Genomic DNA, 18,464 nt, shown 5'->3' with positions numbered 1-18,464 from the left:
GGTGGCCGGTCGGCTTGGTTGCCTGCCAAAAGTGTCAGTATTGCGGTGGCTGTGGCGAGTGACGTGCCAGCCGGCGAGCACACGTCCTCTGTGGGAGAGGAACAGAAAACATCTCGATTAGGGCTAACTGCAGTTGAAGGTTTATCTTTTCCCATTCTCCATCACCCGCAAGATCTCACGGTGTGGTTTGCCACCCTCTGAAGGGAAGAGCAACTCTCCTGCCTGCTCAGTCCCATTTAGCCCCCAACCAACCCGGCCAGAATCTGCGGGTTGTAGACCTTCCTTGGTTGGTTGGGTTTTTTAAAAACATCACTTAATCCCTGCTTTCAAACAAAGATAATCGTGCAGGAGCACAGCTCCCTGGGACAGTTTGGGGTTGTGCCACTGACTGCAGAGCAGCCGGATAAATGCCACGGTGAGTGCAGCCCACAGCGAGCACAGCCGAGTTAACCGATCGGTAAGGGAAGACACCGGGGTTTGCAACGGTGCCAGCATCCCCTCCTCGCCAACATCCCCTCCTCGCCAACATCCCCTCCTCGCCAACATCCCCTCCTCGCCTGACAGATCCTCTTCTCTCAGGAAAGCAGTTCTACCCTGAAGACAAGCTTCAGACCAAGCCACTTCTTTTGACGCTATCTTCCAAACACCTTGATATAAAGGACTGTGGATGTCAGGAGAGGATGTTATCTTAACTTACGGGTAACGTGAGCGGTGCTGCTGCATTTCCTACCTACATCCTTCTGTGGGTGGCTTCCCGGCGCTGCTGAGAATACCGCTACCCACCCAAGCAGCTGCGGCTTCAAGACAACCACATGCCAGACCTGAGCTGGAAATTGCTCTCCCTTCTCAGGTATATCAAGATACCTCTTGAATGTCTTTGGTTTAAACACGCACCAGTCCCGAGTAGTCATTACGGGAGGTTGAAGACTGCCCACTCGCTGGCTCTGCAAGGGACCGGCCTCAGGGATGGAGGGGTTGGGGGAAGAAAGCATTAAGAGTAATTAATTCTCCGTTCAGACTCAACTCATCAGTAAGGCCATATTAAAAAGAGGGAGGTGCTACGTGACCCCGAAAGAAACTCACCATTCTACATTGAAGAGCAAAGAATTATTCGTCAATCAGAGAAAGGTTAAAAGACTGAAAACTCCTGTAGCACACCATTCTCCAGCCTCTCTAAAAGTTTGCTTTCTTGCAGGAGAAAGGCAGCCACGTTCTTATTTCACCTTAGGAAACACTATGTATTAAAGAAATGCGGTAACATTTATTCTAGCTGCTCTTCCAAAGTGCCGCTGCCATACCTGCGTACGAGGAGCGGTGCTCACCCGGCAAACATGCAGAGCTTTAGCAGCAAAATCCACAAAACAGCAAAGAGCACGGGAAAGCAAGTATTCCACTTGCAGATGCCATAGTACCGCCATCCTCTGCCTGGTGCAGCAAACTGGGCAAATTTAATTTAGAAACAAAGAGAAAACAAGATAAAAGACAAACCTGGCATCCCAGAGGAGGAAAAATCACAGTGCCACAGAGGCGCACCGTTTCTTATCTTAAACAAATTTGGTTCTTCTGATTTTCAGACATAGAGCATTCAAAATTCCAGCTACAGAAAAACACCTCTGTTGCTGGATTTCAGCCTTGTGGCTGACACGCTTTGGACTTGGGCCTTCGCTTTAGGTCCGGTGCAAACACAGTGCTGCCCCCGAGACGTCAGGTGACATCAGCTGGCAAACGACTGGTACGTCTTCTCTTTATCCACAGGGTTTTGTACTCCCGGAAACTCCCAGACAACAGTATATTTTGCTATAATGGCCAAAAATAACCTTGAAAATATGCAGAGACTGACAATTTCTGACCTTCTTAAAAATACTGTAGTTATGACACTTCACTTTGTTATCGCAGCCATGGACAAATGGTTCTGATAAAATACCTGTCACAAACCAGTCCCTTACGCCCAGACCACAACAATCTCTTTTTAGCAACTAAAAGGTTCAGTTAAACCATTATGAACTTAACTGTAGCCAGAAAAGAAATGGAAGAGCTGGAGCACCAAGGCGGCAGCTATTCCTGTTAAATTGGTCTCAGTTTTTCAAGTATCCTGTTGAACATTATAGAGGTCATACCCCTACGCTGCTGTGAAGACGTAAGAAGTCTCTAAAACCTGTAGAGTTTAATAAGGAACGCTATATTCCCAAATCGCCTCAAATGTTTTACTGAGTATTATGACTTTCGGTTTTATAGGTCCAAAACACTAACCAAATAAAAAGTCTATTTCTCCCAGATTTTCAAGCTTCAGATTTTAAAAGGCCAGGAGCACAACCACAGCTCCCGCGAACCAGGGAAGCCTCAGCCATTAGCTTTTATCGAGGATCCAGCCGTCTTTCCCAGCTCTCGGGTTTTGTGCTTCCTATGGGCGAGAGTTCACCGTTTCCCGTATTAACTTGGTGCCATTTACCTTTTTCTGCTTTCCTAACGTTCTAAGCTCTGCGCGTTCTTGAGATAAAACTTTTCCTGAACAGCTAAAATAACCCATCGCGGGACCCTTCAGACTTAACAGCATAGATGACAAACCTTAGTGTCACGCGTGATCGTGCCGCTCACTTTCCCTTGTCTTTACATTTTCCATAAATCCCCTACGTACACGTAGGTTCCTATTTCCTGCAAAGCGTGCTCGGAATGGATCAAAGTGGTTCATCCTTTCCTTTTTCTCTCTCTCCCTGCCCTTACGGACACACTGTTGTTTCGCTGACGGACTGATGTCCTGCGATACGCACACAACACATCGCGGCAGCAGCAGCCCAAGGTTGCGCCACACCAATTCCCCCATGGATACAACAGGCACTCTCTCGGGCTCACGGCAGTTCAGTCTTTGGCCTTGACAACTAGATCTTCAAAGAGGGACGTGAATTATGGTGATGGTGGTGGTGGTGCGGGTATCTGCCCAGTTGGACTGAAGCTGCAACGTTACTTGGGGTCAAACAGTAACGCTTCCCAGACACCACCAGCCAGGGCTGGATTTACGCTTTTCATCTACTGTACGTTAGGGTTGTAAAATTTCATCTTTCTTTCCGTGCTGCCCTTCCCTTCCAGATTAATTTTATTAACAGCTCTTTTTACGGGCACTATAAAACACCATTCCACATTTGGGCCCCTTTTAAGAGGACAAATTTCTACATCTCCTGTTATCTGAGGGCAATTTTTCAAGCACGCTCCTCATTTCCCTCGGTTTTTCTCACTGCCGCGCATCCTCTCTTTATCCCCTTCAAAGGAGGTCAAACCAATGACACAACCAGTCAAGTACTGAAATATCGCAGCTGGTTTCTCTGAGGTGCATATATTGCACGTTATTACTTCCAAAATGTAAGCAAGGACGCTGAGCACCCGTGGCCTTCGGGTCCCTTGGGATAGCTCAAATCAGCTGCCGGAAAACCTAAGCAAATGCTTCCTTTTTGCGATTTATACTTTACTTTCCCCACTCATGTTTCACAAATAAAAACCAATGTCTTATTTTCCACTGAATGACAGCACTGCGGTTCAGCTAATTAATAAAATCACTCACCGGCTCTGTACGTTGATTACTCCCTTGCTTTTATTATGAAAGAAAATGTCAAATCCTCAGACCTTTAATTTGAATCTTTCAGAAGCATTTGAGCAGTTTAGGAGCAGTTTCTCACCTCTGAAACAACCGGCTCACGTGGGCTGCTCCGTACACAACCCCAGATCTCATCTCTCATGTCATCATAGCTGCAAACCAAACCCTACCAGGCTGACTCCCAGCACAGCCCAGTTTCAAGCAGCAAGGCCAAATCTCCACTGTCTGGGACTGGAATTGCCGGAGAACATGCTATCAGACAGAGAGGCTTTAGGTTTGATTTTCATCCTGATGCTGAACCGCAAACACCAGCCGTGGCTAAGCCTGAGCACCGAGCCCTCGGCTCGCACGGTGCTATCTAGCAGCCATCCAGCTGCTAGATGTCATAGAAACAGAGAATGGTTTGGGTTGGAAGGGACCTTGAAGTTCATCTCGTTCCACCCCCTGCCCCGGGCAGGGACACCTCCCCCCAGCCCAGGTTGCTCCAAGCCCCGTCCAACCTGGCCTTGAACACCTCCAGGGATGGGGCAGCCACAGCTCCTCGGGGCAACCTGCGCCGGGGGCTCACCACCCTCAGAGTCAAGAATTTCTTCCTAATACCTCATCTAAATCTCCCCTCTTCCAGTTTGAAGCCATTCCTCCTCATCCTATCACTACACGCCCTTGGAAAAAGTCCCTCTACAGCTCTCCTGTAGTCCCTGTAGGGACTGGAAGGGGCTGCAATAAGGTCTCCCCGGAGCCTTCTCTTCTCCAGGCTGAATCACCCCAACTCTCTCAGCCTGTCCTCATGGGAGCGGTGCTCCGGCCCTCAGATCACCTTCGTGGCCCTAGGAGGCATCAATCACTGCGGGGCCTAGGAGTCAAATACCGCGGTTAATCTTAACATCTCAACACCGGTCAGCCCTAACTCCCCACACCGCTACCCGGGCTCTCCTCTGCAGCTATTTCTCCACTAATACTAAAGGCATTTTTGTGCTCTCTTTGATCTCGTCTGGTCCATCACGTTCCTCTCCCTAGCGTTTGCTAGCGGGCTGTACGCAGCCACGTGTCTCTAACTGAACGCATTCATGAACTTTTGATGGAGTGCTTGAATCCTGCCAAGTCAAAGAGGATGTTTTACGGCAAGCAAGCGAGACTCGGCCGGTGGCTAGGGGCCGTGCAACACCGTCCCGGTGCACAGCCCCACCGCTCGGCAGCGCTGCCAAGAAATCAGAGCCAGCAGCATAGTCCTGACAACACCGCTGCCTCCATCCATCCTGTGCCACAGCTCCTTCCGGAGAAACTCATCCTCCAGTGATGATTTTATCTGAATAAAATGCTTCTCTTCTTGCTTTCCAAGTGCTCTCTTCCGCTAAGGCGTTGCACATCTTCTCCAAACCGCATACAGGCACGCTGCTAGATGTTTGGCGTCTCCCTCCCTCCTCCTCTCCCTCTCCCTCTGAATTTTTCCTACCTTGTTTTAGCCAATCACACGGGTCAAAACAATCTTGCCTGAACTTCGTTAGTATAAGTTATAAAAATAGAAGTACATTATCTTTGGTAGTTCTCTCAGTTGCTTCATCAGCAGCACGAAGGTAAAATAATTAAATGTTTGTTGAGTGAAAAAAATACAAATCCACAAGAGAGACTGGGTTTGTGCTTTTCTTGAATCCGAGCATGGAGATTTAGGGTCTCCTGTGACACCCAGACTTTGCCCTCCCCACTCTCCATAGCTATAAAAATGCCTGATGATGCTGCTACCTCCCTCCTTCCCTCCTCCTCAGTTCAGAAATAAACACATGATGGAGATTTCAATTGAGGAGAAGCCGGCAAAACGGCTCCGCTGCAAAGCCCAAACCTCCAGCAAATCCCCTTCAAAACTTTTACCCAAATCTCCCCAAATCCCACCTGGCAATTCTCTCAGCACCTCCAAAAGCCCTCCCAGAGACAAGAGAGCCCGAGGAGCAGGCGTGTGTCTGCGTGGACCAAGGTCAACACGGGAGATGTTCAAAAAACATTAGTGAGTTGACTTGATCCTTCATCAGAATACTTTTTGCTTTTCCTTCCTAACACTTCGCTGCCCACGACACAGCAGGCTGAGCCGATGTGACAAACTGTCGAAACACATTTTTTTTTTAACAGAAAAAATTAAAAGTAGATTTTAAAGGTAAAACTGGCCGCTTTAGAGTCCCTCTATCATATGTGACATTCCTGCTGGATAAACCCAAGGCTCTGAGAGCAACTTGCTGGGAAAAGGCTCCAACAAACTGGTTAGAGCTCCAGTCTGCAGCGACAGCACTAGCAGCAGTGATCTCCTGGGTTCCACCTTGTCTTTTAAGCTCGTATTAGTTAATAAAAGTAACCACAGAGGTGCAAAAGCACCTGAGCATTTGTCAATCCCCAGACACAAACCTATGATAAGACACTGTTCATTGATTCCATAAAGTAAGAAGCAAATATTACCTAAATCATTCTGCTGGTACGAGAAATATCTGCTACCAAAGAAAAAGCACCACAAACACCATCATTTCTACCGCTCTAAATTCATACGTTGCGGTTTATTACTGCTATTGGATTAGTAATGACCTATTTACCACGAGGCTATTCAGGGTGTCAAATCCAAAATGCCTTTGTGTTCCCTGCCGGAGTCTGAGGTTGCTATTGATGAGCTTCGTGATTTGATGGAAAGGAAATGAGTTGAGTTTAAGGCTACTGGCACTCTTTTTGGATAAATGCCAGGGAATTTTTAGAGAGAGCCTTCAGAGCAACAATGAAGTACCACGGATCTGAGTCAGCGTGGGCACACATCTCCGTGTAAATCCGCGAGCAGCAGAGATGAGGCTCTGTACATGCAATAACCATGCACATAAGAAATTACGTAAGAATCCCACGTGTCCAAATTCATATGCAGTAATGTGTATATGATTGGTTCTCCGAAGCTGCACACAACTCACAATTTCTTGCACGCGCAGAGGGTCACCTTTACATTGCTCTGTAGATGTGTGATTACACATCCGCACACCCACAACACCCGCGCAGGTGTGTGCGGGTAATTTCTGCTGTGTGTAGCTGCAAATCAACGTCTTGTTGCACACTATGTGTGGTTGTTAGCATGCAACAGCTAATAAGGAGTTTATATTCTTTGCTTTTAATTACATCAGGTAGTAAACAATAGCCTTTTCTTGGGGCTGGATGGGTAGTGAGGATGGGCAGAACGCGCCTTACAAATGCCCTGGGAATAGGGAAATCCTGGGCCATATTCATACAATCAACCAATTTCTTCCTAATATCTCATCTAAATCTCCCCTCTTCCAGTTTGAAGCCATTCCCCCTCGTCCTATCGTTCCCCCTCGTCCCCTTCATCGTATTCATTAATACAAACTCCAAAGAGACTAAACCTTTACGTTTTTCTCCAGAAACTGGTTGCATATTTACTACTATTTAAAAATTATTCTCCTGAAAGTGGAGTGGATAGGTTTAAATTATTGACATCTTATTTCAATACACGATAGTCTAAGATGAAAAATTAAGATCTGATAGCTACAAGAACCTTGTGACTTATTAAGAAATTAGGAAAGCTCAGAAGCCTTAGTTGACTGAGAATCTGGTTCATGGTTTCGAAGGTCTTGGGCTCATTTCCAGGCTCCCAGAATCCCTCCCCAGTGTTCTTCCCCGTTCGGTCCATCAGGATCAGCAAGAACCCCGGAGTTGCAGCTCACAGCTTTAAAATGGCTGGTGCTACGGCAGGTAAAGAAAATGGGGAAAAAAAGCGCCTGTTCTGTATTTAAGCATCAGTGTAAAGTAGGGAGAGTTTATAAGTAGCACAAGATGAGATAGAATTATTTAAGAATTAAGGGTTTTTTGGTGTTAGAAGAAGAACCGAATGCTCTTGGTAATGAATATAGGAGCTTTTTTAAAAATAAGATATTGAGGCTGCTGGATGCAGATAAGACTCTATAGCCCTGTCTCTCTAGCACCCCGGCTGACCAAATACTGCCTGTGCTTTCTAAGGTCATCCATAAATCCAGGCGACTTCTGACTACACTATAGAGATCAAGAAGGTTTGGAATAGGCTATCGAGCTGCCAAGATAAATCCTTTTCTTACAGCCAAATCCACCTCTATCAATCTTTCAAAGCAGTAATCAAAACACCGATTCCAGCGTATGAAATATCTCACTTATTTGTTTCTTCTTCTTTAGGACCAGTGCCAAAACCAAGACTTATTTGCAGCATAAGCTCCTAGCCCCTACACCACAGCCTACACCAGCATCACCACCAAACCAAACCTTCACCTTGTACTTAACCAGTCTCTTCAGGTTCACACAGCACTGGCGGACACAGGACCCCATAGCTAGAGTGACGGATGGGACCGACCCGCCTGCAAGTCCCCAGCGCCCAGCTTCCCAGCACGGTCAAGCTGGCAAATCCTACCATCTGTTTAAGGCTTGAATCCACTCCAGGTAACAATAATAAAATATTCCCTTTCTCTCTGCTCCAGCGTTACCAACGGCCCATTTCCAGAGCCCTTCTCCTTGTGAATCCATCTGTCCTTGGGAGGTCTACTGCTCCTCTCTGCAGTTATCATTAGAATAAACTCTCTTTTGTGCAAAACCTGCCGGTGCTGCCCCTTCATGAAGCTGTGCTGCCCAGATCTGCCAGCACGTGGGAAAGCACGGTGCTCCTCACAACTCAGGGGGCTCTGTGCTCGAAAAAACATATTTGAATCACCTGTTTTGCTCAAAGCCAAAGGAAGACTGTCCCCTTGAGTACCTGTTCCTGGTATTTTCTCCAATCTCATAACTGTCCCACGTGAAGGTATTCCAGTTATTTTCCAGAAATACAACTCCATAGCCTAGTAGATTACATTTTCTGCATGTTCTAATTTGTCTTGATTGCCAGCCCCAGTTTTCCCTTTATAACACCATTCCTCTATACATAGTTTTACCTCCTGCGTTGTATCCGTCTCCCTCTTTCATCTGCACACTCCCATTTTGGAAAAGCCTGCATGTGCCCTTGCTTCTCCTACTCAGACTACTACGGACGGTTCCTCTGCAATACAATCTCTTCAGATTGACCCCAACTCGGTAAACCTACAGCAAACCCTCTTTCTATTTCTCTCTGTAATTTAAACATGAACGCATTCAATACCCTGCCAGCAGAAACAAGGACTAGAGACTGCAGCTATCACTAAAGCGAAAAGACTCACTGGCCGAACCACGCGGTGCCGTCCCACGAGGGAAATTTCCTCCTTGCCCACGCAGGGAGGTCAGGGTAGCTCCGGCTAAGTAACGGCGTGTAGCACCATTGTTCCCCAGGTGGGATGGAGCGGTGACAGACACGTATCCGCTGGGCATGAAAGGACAGTCCCAGAGAAACAAGGCAAGAGGGACGCACTTGGAAGCGAGGAAGGAGATTGGAGGAGGTATTGCATATCTGAAGTTGATTGCTTATGTTTTGGGCCATTTTGAGAGGACATCTTTCTAAGAGTCTGGCTGTCAGGAAAGTCTCCCGTTTCCTTGAATTCCTGTCTCAAACCTGTGTGTAAACCTGATTTCCAAACAGATGGCTGATCTTCAAGGAGCCTGGGTTGCCTCCTGGGTTGCTTGCATCTTGCCCCACCACTTGAGTCCAGCTCCCAGGACTGCAGCCCAGGCAGTACAAGAGGCGGGAGGAGACCAAGTCCAAAGGGACATTTTGGAAGCAGGCAGGGAGCGGTTAGCTCTTCGAGTCCCCGACAGACAAAGCAGAGGCACTTAGTCAGCAATCTGCAAAACCCAGAGCCAAATTGTGAGCTTGGGTAACAACAGCTCATAAAGCCCATGACAGGCCGAGTGAAGCAGAGCCTACCTCCCAGGAGAAGAGGGACGCTTGTCCCATGCGACAGGGCAGCTTGGCAGCACAGCTGAGCTCTGCCTGGACACATCATAGAATGGTTTATGTTGGAAGGGACCTTGAACACCATCCACTTCCAACCCCCTGCCCTGGGCAGGGCCACCTCCCCCCAGCCCAGGTTGCTCCAAGCCCCGTCCAACCTGGCCTTGAACACCTCCAGGGATGGGGCAGCCACAGCTTCTCGGGGCAACCTGCGCCAGGGGCTCACCACCCTCAGAGTGAAAAATTTCTTCCTAATATCTCATCTCATTCTCCCTTCTTCCAGTTTGAAGCCATTCCCCCTCATCCTATCACTCCATGCCCCAGTAAAAAGTCCCTCCCCATCTTTCCTGTAGCCCCTGTAGGGACTGGAAGGGGCCGCAATAAGGTCTCCCCGGAGCCTTCTCTTCTCCAGGCGGAACACCCCCAACTCTCCCAGCCTGTCCTCCCAGTAGAGGGGCTCCACCCCTCGCAGCATCTTTGTGGCTTCCTCTGGACCCGCTCCAACATCGCTGCTTTATTCTCTGCATGGCGCTTGCCGAGGACTGGGTTCAATGCAAATCATCATCATCAGCCCTTGAACGCTCAAGATGGACAAGAAACAAGATAAAACCTCCTTCACAAATGCCACCAAATACAAGATAAATGTCAGGTGTACCACGCTGGCCTTTCAGGAGACTGCTGGGAATGACACTGGTGACATCTGTTAGATTCAGCACTTATTTCTGCCAAGACAAACGTACAATACCCTGCCAGATACCAGAAGCCTTTAACATTGACGGACTTCAACCAGTCTCTTAAGCCAGATGAGAATGTATATGGTGAAAGATAAATACCAGATGACTGGGCAGCTCTAATGCCTACATTGCACGATCTGATCTAATGTATTTACAAAAGGTTCTACCTTCCAAGCCCTCACGCTCACCAGTACAACCACCTCACGGTGTTTCTCAAGACGACACAAGGGAAAGTTCAGAGCAGAAAGCCCCAGGGCGCTCCACTTACTGCCCCACCTGCAACACAACTGGGGGGGAGTTTTTCCATGGCCGCTGCAAGGAAGACGGGATTCAAATAAACTGTGGAAGGAAGCTGAAAATAACAGTCCAGAAAGCTGCAAACATCTGGAAGACCAATGCTTTGCTCTACAATTCTCAATTGATTTCTTGCCTCAAATAGATTTCTCGATGGATTGCAATTAAAATGAGTTATACAATACTGTAAAAATGTTACTCGTTTCCGTTTCAGATTTTATTTTTGCATCTTTGCTTTCTAGATCCTTTTGCATTTCAACAGCCACTCCTTGGATTTTAACTATCGTTTGCTTTCCTCTCTTCTTCTGGCCAAATCACTCTGCATCAATTTTTATGTTTTATTACTGTAAGGATTATGCTGTCGGTGGCTTACACAGCCGTGTAACATTTCCGAATGAATCGCTGGTCAGTAGTGAAAATACCCACTGTGAGCTTTGACTATAGCTGCTGAGAAAACTCCAGGAAACCTCTGAGCATTTATCAGAGGCAATTGTTTTGTGAGCGACCCTGAACCCTCAGGATACCCTTGTGGCATGCCTCCAGGACATAAATTTCCATCTATTGTCCCAATTCCTGCTCATAAGGCACAGGGAGGGAGGAGAACGGTGAGGAAGGATGGACGATGGGAAAACAGCTTTGCTTTTCTGAGAAGCTGGGGAAGCAAGTCTAGCTACCGCTGAGAAGGGCAGTGCTACCATTAGCCCCACTCCAGCCATTCGTGGGCCATTGTAGCAGAGGGAGGGACGTGAAAACAAGATGATAAAAGATGGGATTTCCAGCCAGGCCAGGAGCAGGAACGTCAGACACCAAACCCAGCCCTCAAGAGCATCAGGGTTGAGTTTTACACATGCACTGGGCTCTTATCAGCATAACAGTCCCTTTGCACTTATCCGATGCAACCTTACTCTTGAGCTCCTGTGGATAATACAGAAAACTGCTCGTAGTCCCAAGCCTTTTGATCTTCATTTGACTTTTGAGGGTTTTCAGGCACCCATTTCCATTTTAAAATAGAAAAAAAAAAAAAAAAAAAGTACTTGAGGATTTATATAGCACAAAGGCTTTTAAGTAACGCAACTTCAGAAAATATTTTTAAGATGCTGGAATGAGGAATGTCAAGTATTATTATTATTATTATTATTATTGCTTGAATTTCAACCTGAGTTGGAAAAAAAAAGACCCGCAAAGGTAAAACTGTCTGCAGTAGAAACAGAAAGGACAAAAAAGGAAATGAAAGAAACCTAAACCCACTGCTAGTGACGGTGAGATGTTTTCAGCTGTGGGAGAACTGTTCAAAGGAGCGAGTGGAAGTCTTTCATGACCATCTGAGACTAACCACTACAGACGTTTCCTGCCAGGTTTGACAAAACAGGAGGGAACGTGCCCCAGGGAACAACCTTCCTTTTGGGGAGAGGCTGGCCGAACACAGACGCTCTAAAAGGAAAGATTTGGGAATTAAGATGTGAGCTCATGTCACTCCGTCAGAGAGACGGCGTGTCTCTAGGAGACAGCACTTCCAGGGGGATCCCACCATCCAGAGCGGGGCTGGGCTGCCTTGGTGGCTTTTGTGCCATTCCCTTGTGCACCGTGAGCCTCTCCTGTACCTTATCGCTGGCTATAAAATCCTGGCGAGGATTTTTGGTTACCCTGGATAGTTCTGCCCCAGAGCTTACGCCACAAAAGACTGAAAAGCTGCTACTGCAAAGTTACCGTTTTTACTTAGGTATTTCTACTTAACGCAGATTAATTTCTCAACTGCGCAGAAATACCACAAAAGGCTTTAGAGAAACAAAAAAAAAGCCTAATTTGGATCAATTAATAACAGAGAGCCAATGTATTATTTATGAGTAACGATCGAAGGCTCTAAAGAGGTAGAGAGACCTTATCTGGCTGAAGGCTGTTTGAAACAGTGAAAATAAGAAGAAGATGCAATCTGATGCTGCATACGCAACATATTTGAGGCCAAATTAATCTTTGGTGGAACCCTGCTGACATCATTTGGCGTCTCGTCTCTGCTGGGATCTCAGGTGGAATTCACGATGTTGCTTTTAACTAAAGGAGAGAGCAGCCTGGGTGGGAGCTCTGGTCTGCCTGAGGTCCCCCCACCCCGCAAAGCCCACCTCCCCCCTCCCCTTTGCCCGCCGAGGGCAGACCGGCATTTTTCAGCAATCCTCGGGCTGCTATAATCCCATCTGCCTCCAATACAGTACTTTTCATCCTCAGCTGTCAAACCATTTAACAGGAAAGGGCAATTTCCTTCTGCGCGTTTTACAGAAGGAGAAATAAAGACGTAGAAAGATGAAACGGCCTCTGCAGCGTCACCCCGGGGGCTGCAGAGAGGTCGGGAATGGGGGGCAGCTCCCCCAAACCCCGGCCCCGGGAGCATCCCGTCGTTCCCCAACCGGGCAGACACATGCAGCTCAAAGCGGGCTTTTTTTGAATAAAAATATGGGGAGCCCTGCTGGATGGTGGACTGAAGAGCACAGCCCCTGGGCTGAGCTCACTAGAATTTCCTGGTTAGAGCAGAGAATTTTTTGTGGTTTGAAAAATACAGAAGATTTAAATTCTCTTGTCTCCGAGCATCAGAAACCCGCGAGCTAATGGGGGTGAAGACAGAGGGCTCTGGATAAACAGGTTATTCCGTCACCATCAATTATCGTGTCTCTCTCAATTTTCTCTGCAGCGTGTGGCTCAGACACTGTCCCAGACAGGGCACGGAGCTACTTGCACTCCTGGTTTCAGCCAGCACGGCAATTTACTGCCTCCTTGGGCAGGCTGTGATATTTTAAAACCACAACAGAGCTTTCTCTTTGCTTGAAAGGCAACCACTAGCCCAGCCGCAGCGGAAGTATTCGCAGTGCCCTGGGAGATGAAAGCAGTTCAAAACCTTTGGTTTCTATCGGGCAAACTAAAAATAAACACACACGTCCTTTTCTTTATTTCCTTTAACTCTGCTGGTGCCCATTCCCCTCCCAGGCTTTCAAAGCATCCTTCAGAAATGCAGGGATTCAACTCAACAGCCTGGAATTAAGCCTGGCATTAGAGATGGAGAAACCGAGGCACGGCACCGTCGAGAAGATAAGAGCACCCAAGCACCACGCTCTGCTCGGTGCCCCGCTGCGTCCCGTCCCCGGCGTGTGCTGTGACACACAACGCCCGGTGGAGCTCAGGATGTGGGATTCAGACCCCCGCCATTACTGCCGGCTGACTTCAGCCGGATCCATCTTACTTGGTTTTTTGTTTGTGCTCCTCCGTCTCTCCATAATTCATGATGCTCCCCCCTCCCCGTGACGCTTAGTGAACAAGAAGAAAACTGCACGTCCTCTCTCGTCCCCTTATGTTAAGGCATATGATAGCACGGCTGCCGACGGGACCAGACCAGTGCTCTTATGGCGGCAGAAGCCGTTCAAATGGTGTTCAACCCTCTCCAAATTTCACCCTCTGCGCGTACGACTGGCACAGGCACGGTGCTCTGCAAAGCGTTGGGAAGGAGCTGGCGGGGAGAGCCGCGCAAGAGCGAGAGGAGGGCTAAAAGTGGATGTTGACTTCACTCTCCCATTTGGGTGTAGGCGAGGGAGGTGGGTGGCCGTGAGCAGTGGGGAGGCGGAGGGGGCAACATTTATTTCCAGCTGCACTCATGCGCGATTTCTCGCAGCGCTGAGATTTTATAGAAAACAGCAGGAGGTGGGGAGTAGGGGGGGAACCAAAAAGGAAAATCACAGAGTCTTTGCAGGAAAACACGTTAAGGAAGAGGAGAAAAGTCGTTATCATCATCACAGCCCTCAGACTCCGCTATTGTTACCGCAGGGTTTAAAAATATAACAAAACCCAAGGCTAGCGGGACAACATTTCTACATCGGACACAACTGTGTCCGATGGAAATAAGGCCACTTGACCGAGCGACCCACACCAGTGTGTGGGAACAAAATGCTGTTAAAGAACTGCTGCTTGCAGAAAGCCTGCCTCCTAATAAATCGCAAGGTTTTCTTCGCTCCCAGAGATTATGTAATCTGTCCTTGCCTGCTGCTGACTCATATTTTCCAAAATATATCTGGGAAGGAAAACACATGCACATGTGTTTTAATCTATATGTTTCCCTGGATACGTACAAAGCAATCTCTATGAAGATGCACAAACGCCTGCACACGCGTGCACACGCGTGCACGTTGCTGTGTGCGGGGATGAGGGCGAGGGACAGCCTGGCATCGGTGCTAAAAACACACGCTGGAGATAGATTAAACCGTCTTTAAACCGTTTTCTGGGGCAAAACACAGCGACTGTTTAACCCAGGGAGTGTGGGAGGAGAGCAAGGAACTGGGAAGCTACAGGGGGAGACGGCAAAATAAGAAGCACCAGGAACGCGCTGCCTACAACCTCCAGCCAAACCTGGGCTCTGGGGACCACACACCCTCTCACGCTGAGCTGAAAATCCAGCGGGGAAAAAACGGCTTTCACGACAGTTGGGGCCACTGTCACCATTTGGAAATGGGCTGAGAGTGCCATCCCGTCGCAGGGAGGACGGCACCAGCGCCCGGCCCGTCAGCAGCACCCACTCCTGCAGCGGGGTGAGCGAGGCCAGTGCCTTCCCAACTCCCCTAACCCAAGGGCTGGAGCCTCCTAACGCCCGTGAATACGCTTCCCTGGCTCCAGGTACGCACCAAAGCAGCCAGGCTCCTCCTGGATGAAGACTTAGAATTCTAAGGCCGCCGGTTAGTCTGAAGCATATTTGTTCCCAGCCTGCAGGTTTGTGAGTTTTAGTTTCTTTGCTCTGCGTGCGCATGTACTTTTAATTCTTTAGGAAAGACTTTTAGAGGCTTCTGCAAAACCTGCAGCATCCAGGAGATGGGATCGATCTGCTGCTGGGCATCGGACAAGAGATTCATCTGCCCCGGACTGGAGGAGACTGAAAATCTATCCAGATGTCAACTCCTGATCATGAAATCAAGGCAGACGCTCTCCACTGGTGACAGCTGAGTTTCCTTGCCGCCCCGGCACGGGTGCCCCCGCTCGCAGCACCGGGCAGAGGCGGGAGCTGCTCGCACGGACACGGTGGCCCCCGCAAGCCCCCTCCTCGCTGAGAGTGAGACGGATGCAGCGAACGGACGCAGCCGTCTCCCTTGCACCCCCTCCTCCTCTTGCCTCTGCGTTTCGGCACCACCACCCTGTGCCCCACAGCCCTCCTCGAGGGTTTAAGACAGGGATATGTGAAGCTGCCCCTGACCTTCCTCACCTTACACATACCCAGGGAGAGGGAATAGTCTCTCTCCTTCACTCCTGTGCCAAATAGGTACACACATATACACATTCCTATATATGGGCACCATTAGTATTCTCCGTTTTATGCATCCAGCTTTGCATATGTACAACACTAGAGTAATAAAATTCTAATTTTATACCTAAAACGACATCAGAGTCAACTGCTATTTAAAGGACGCTCTTTCTTGTTTTACAGAAGCTTTAAAACCTTTCATCTGGATTCGAAACCTGGTCTATAATTGTTACTTTTTAATTTAATTCTCACAGAAGACCAAACATGCAGCATGCCTAAAAGGCTTTCGAATAAACCTTAAAAACAAACATTAAAGACTGATCGCACTTTTCCAAGATTACACTAAAACTGATTGAAGCTCAACTAGATAAGGAGAGAGAGATGCATAAAATTAATCAGCACCTTATCAAGCCAGGAAGAAAGAATTTTAGATAACAAGCCTTCCCTAAATTTGGTATCGGAACAGAAACTTCAGTGCACAACCTATTAAGAAAACCTTGTCAGATAGACTGAGCACAATACAGGAGAGCGAAAGCATCAGAAATAGAACGGGGAATGCGGTCCATAGAAATCCTTTGAAAAAAAACCCTGTTTTCTGATAATGCCAGCGAGAGCCTGTCGCTTTTTTTCAAACGGAACAATTTTCCTTGACAAAACTTTTCTACAGATATGCCCAGCAAGTTAGCCCACTGCTTATCGGGGTAAAAGATTGATCCCTAAGGTATTTCTCTAAATTTATACTTGGGTAGCTGAGGCCATATTGCATTTTTTCAATTAGAACAAACACCCCCTACACAGTTAGGATTTTTGCTACTTTCAAAATCCTCATAGTTCGGCTGATTCCTCCCCCGGCATCTTTTGAGCGTGAGCTGCAACCGCTCTCATAGCCAGGAGCTCTGAGCTCCCTCATAGCAGCTCACAGACCCAAGAATTGGCACCAGAAGAAGCTTAACCCTTTAGAAACACACTCTCGGGGCAAAAATCCCGAGTATCGAGAGGGAACCGACGCGAACAGACCCGTTCAACAACATCTAGGGATTTTTACTTGATGACCGGTGAGGCTGAGTTGGCTCTCTGGTGGCACAGGGCACATCCAGGATGTTCAGGTACATCCCTGCCTGTGCTGCAAACCCCCTGAGAATTATCCCCATCCTTCCAGGCAGGACATGCCCTGCAAAGGTCACCACGGGAGGCAGGTGGGGACGCAGATCTGGGGACAGACACCACGGTCTTGAGAAGCAATGGGATAGTCGAGCACTCTGCTTTCCCCACCAGAAACAAAGCGGGAGGGACCGCTCTGCCTACAGTCCCCCACTGTCCCCGCGGGAAAAACGCGGACCTCCCCGGGGCACGCCGTGGCGCGGCAGCTTGGCTCGAGAGGGAAAGGATGCTGGAGCGCGCAGCTGCCCGTGCTTGTGGTGGGGCGGTAAGATAATCTACTAATAATAAAAAACAACCGAGAAATTAACTTTGGGGTTTATCCAAATAAAAAAAAAAAATAAAAAAATAAAAAAAGGGGGGAAAATAAAGAGACGGGCTGCCTGAGCCCATGCTGTGGCAATGGGGCGATGCCACCTATCGAGACGGCGTTACCTCTGTGGCCGTAGCGCCGTCACGGCCGGGCTGCCTGCCCTCACCCGAGCACCCATCGGGGCTACGACTGTCTGCCTCAGTCCTGCTCAGGTCCTAGAGGAAGGCAACAGGGGTAGAGAGACAGTTCATCCCCCCGAGACAAACAAGAGCGCAGAGCAAAGCGGCTTGCAGCGCAGCCCCTGCTTCACTTAGCCGGAGATGCTGCCTAAAATAGAAACACGAGCGTTGCCAGCAGTCTATACGTTATGCTACACATGTCTCAGCTGATGCAAAAGAAGGGGCAGGCACTAAACCACATGGGACCTTCCCCACGGGCACGCAGAGACTTTTCTGCTCCTGGAGTCTGCTACGCTGGCAGCTCCCAAATCCCCGACAAGAGATCCTCCAGCAGCCTGCAAGCAGCTCGCTCCGCGGCTCCGCAGCACGAGCCTGGCCCTCCGACACTTCCAAACGGCTAAAAACCTACCAGCCAGAAACCAAGCGGCGCGCCTGCCCGCCCTGCCTCACCGAGGGTTCCCAGGAGGCCGCACAGCCCAGGGAGCAGAGCGACCGACGGGTCTCCCAGCTCCGCTCCTGCCCCCGGCGCCGCTACTCACCCCCACCCCACCAGGCGCCGTTCTCCAACCACCGTGTGCCTCAGTTTCCCCGGCTCCGTGACGGGAGCAGGGGTAGCTCCCCAAAGCAGCACACTCCTATGAAATTTTCTGTGTGAATAAACCAATCAGTTGAAATCCACACCTAATCCTTTAAATACTTTCATGCATGTGCTCCTTCCCTCCTTGAGGCCCTCTTTATTTCGGGTGGTAAAGCTTTCAGGCCAGGCCAACACGTTCATCAACAGGAGAGCTCGGTGGGCTTCTTGCCCTGAGCTCAGATGTCCCAGAGAGCACGCCGTCGGCACGGTGTTTCTGACAACGCAGGGGTAATACTCTACAAAAACTGGAAATAAGCAGCGGAGGCTGCACGGTCCTTTGCCGGTGAGGAGGAGAGCAGGGCTGGGGACAACCCGGCCATCTGTGGGCTCTTTCAGATTAAGACTCATTTCCACTCAGGAAAGAAATTCAACCATAACCAATAAAAGAAAAGAAAAATAAATCATGGCTCCTCCAGCAGCTCTTCCTCCAGGAGCATCTATTT

At 48.8% G+C, this 18,464-nt stretch overlaps 1 protein-coding gene across 1 annotated transcript in view; it reads right to left on the bottom strand.

Annotated features, from left to right (window-relative positions):
• ARHGEF9 (Cdc42 guanine nucleotide exchange factor 9) overlaps nt 1-18,464 on the bottom strand; it is a 196,386-nt gene that overhangs the window by 96,540 nt on the left and 81,382 nt on the right. The gene's annotated exons all lie outside the window — the stretch shown is intronic.

This window comes from Vanellus vanellus (genome assembly GCF_965231255.1).
Source record: "Vanellus vanellus genome assembly, chromosome: 10".
Taxonomy (NCBI): Eukaryota; Metazoa; Chordata; class Aves; order Charadriiformes; family Charadriidae; genus Vanellus; species Vanellus vanellus.
This window is presented reverse-complemented; position numbering and strand designations above follow the sequence as displayed.